General features: G+C 46.6%; 1 protein-coding gene across 1 annotated transcript in view; it reads right to left on the reverse strand.

Annotated features, from left to right (window-relative positions):
- The window catches only part of EGR_03719 (hypothetical protein), a gene marked incomplete at both ends in the record, with an annotated part of 10376 nt that overhangs the window by 4204 nt on the left and 3955 nt on the right, over window positions 1-2217 (reverse strand). The gene's annotated exons all lie outside the window — the stretch shown is intronic.

Below are 2217 nucleotides of genomic sequence, written 5' to 3' on the forward strand. Positions count from 1 at the left end.
TTTCTTGACACGGACATCGGAAAATAGTATGCCATTTAAAAGAGACAGTTGGAAAAAGGACGGAGAAACACACGACACTGACCGGTCGTAGACAGGTTTCTTGCTTCAACGCACCTGTCGTCTCGTACAAGTAGCCTTCACATCACATTTGTGTCGCATTTTCTTCAGCACTCACCAGCAAAGGAAGGACTCACATAACTCGTTTTTGGTGAGTAATGGGCTTCCCCAAATCGTCCATTTCATATCGCAAGTAGAGTTCATAATATAACAAAGGCGTTTATAGCATGCAACTGGGCACACTGCAATTGACCAAAAGATGAATTGTGCCAAGCATGAAAACATCAAGGCTTTCTGACGATAGGTGTTGACTCTGTTATCAACAGCCAAGTTGGTAGAGACTGATGAATTAGAGAGATGGCACATGCGGAAATCAATGTCACTGTCATGGATGTGGAACAGCAAACGGCCACGTGTGGGGTGACTCTAAATTTCAGAAGGTGAAAATGCTAGTGGATTGAAGTGGATGTGAGAAGGTGTTCAATGGAGATAATTGACACACTTTGGGCAACACAAAGCCGTTGAACCAACGCAAAGGAAGGTGAGGATGAGCAAGTGGGTGGGGATGAGCTTTACAATCAGGAGAGTGAAGGTGAAAGGAGGTGGGTGGGGTAGAAGGAGGAGTTTGACACAACTGTGGATCCATCCAATTCAACAAGACACATCACTGACACTGGGAGTGAATGTGGTCCCACTTTGAGGAATGATCAGCTCATGGTGGTTATTCTCGTTTGACGGGTAACTTGGAAACACGCAACCACATTGAAACGGTCGACATGGAAGTGATCGCAGGAGGTGTCGGCAAGGCACACTTGGGAAGAGGAGTGAATTCTGCAACGGAATGGCATTTGATGTAGTTAAGTGTTTAACCATTGCCACGCGATTTCTCCACGGTTCAGTTTCCACAAAGTGTCGATCACGATGGCCACTTCGTATCACCATGGCGAAGCTTCTCCCCCGCACATTCATCTACTGTGTGCAGACTGAAGGGGCCCTAGGACGCAACACTCACTGTTATTCTATCAACACATAGTTGGGGCACCTAAGCAGTGGTGGTTGCACAAGATCTACAAAAGTGGCGTTTCTGTTGACATCTTGTGACGTACGCATGTGTGCGTGTGAACAAGCGCACATCCGCACATGTGCATGTGCACATGTTCATATGCGGCAATGCACGACGAAAGAAAAACACTTCCATAGGCCAGTCATGGAAGGTGCACGAAGGTGGGGGACTCGTCTCTTCAGCTTGTTTTTTCCAATTTGTTCTGCCCACCCTCAGTCTGCCTTCAGTCAAATGTGCCACTGACGTGAGTGTCACTTGGCAGTGTTTTCCTGTTAGTGACAAGAAGGAGGAGGTAGGCAGACGAGGCCCAGTACAAGGTGGAGGCGGAGGAAAGGGGAGATGAGGAAAAAGAGGAATTGGTAATTTTTTAAGAGAAAGAAGTGGTGGTTTCAATTGCACCACAGGACCTGTCACCGCCCGTCAGTGATACCACCAACATCAGCGCCATCATCACCGCCAGTAGCAGAGGCAGTAGTAACAGCAGATTTTGTAGTGGCTTCACCTCTCTGCTCCACTTTCCGCATCTTCGACTGCGACTTCAATCCCTCGCCACTTGTATTGATTTGAACCCTCAGTTTAGTTAGTCTGGAGCAAGTGCATAACCCGCAGTTGACATGTCCTCGTAAAAAGTGAGTTTAATTTTGCAATCCTAAACTGTGCCTGCAATGCAAACAAAAGCACGAATTTTGTGGGTTGTCAATGGGGAAACATCTCACTAAGGAATGGGGCCAGCTTTGTTTGAAAAACCGGAAGAATGCGAAAAGCCAATTGCTTTGTGTATTTCCCATTCTGAAATAATTTTGCGCACCTGCGACAACCTTCAGAATTATTTAGTTAAACGAATCACAAGGACAATTTGCTGATCTGGAGATGTTGGTGAAGAAGACACAAGCATGCTGCAGAATCGACTTGTACGGGGTGTCAAGTGTCTCGGAGAAGGAAACATGAGTGCAATCAGTCACCGTCGTGTCTATCTGCGTTCTATTTTCAAACTGGCTCATCTAAGTGGCATGTGAATGTCTGATGCCTGTGTGATGAAGAGCTGACAATCAGTAGGCGGAGAAACATCGTCAAATGCATAGGGACGGTGAAGGTGT

This window comes from Echinococcus granulosus (genome assembly GCF_000524195.1).
Source record: "Echinococcus granulosus chromosome Unknown EG_S00020, whole genome shotgun sequence".
Classification (NCBI taxonomy): Eukaryota; Metazoa; Platyhelminthes; class Cestoda; order Cyclophyllidea; family Taeniidae; genus Echinococcus; species Echinococcus granulosus.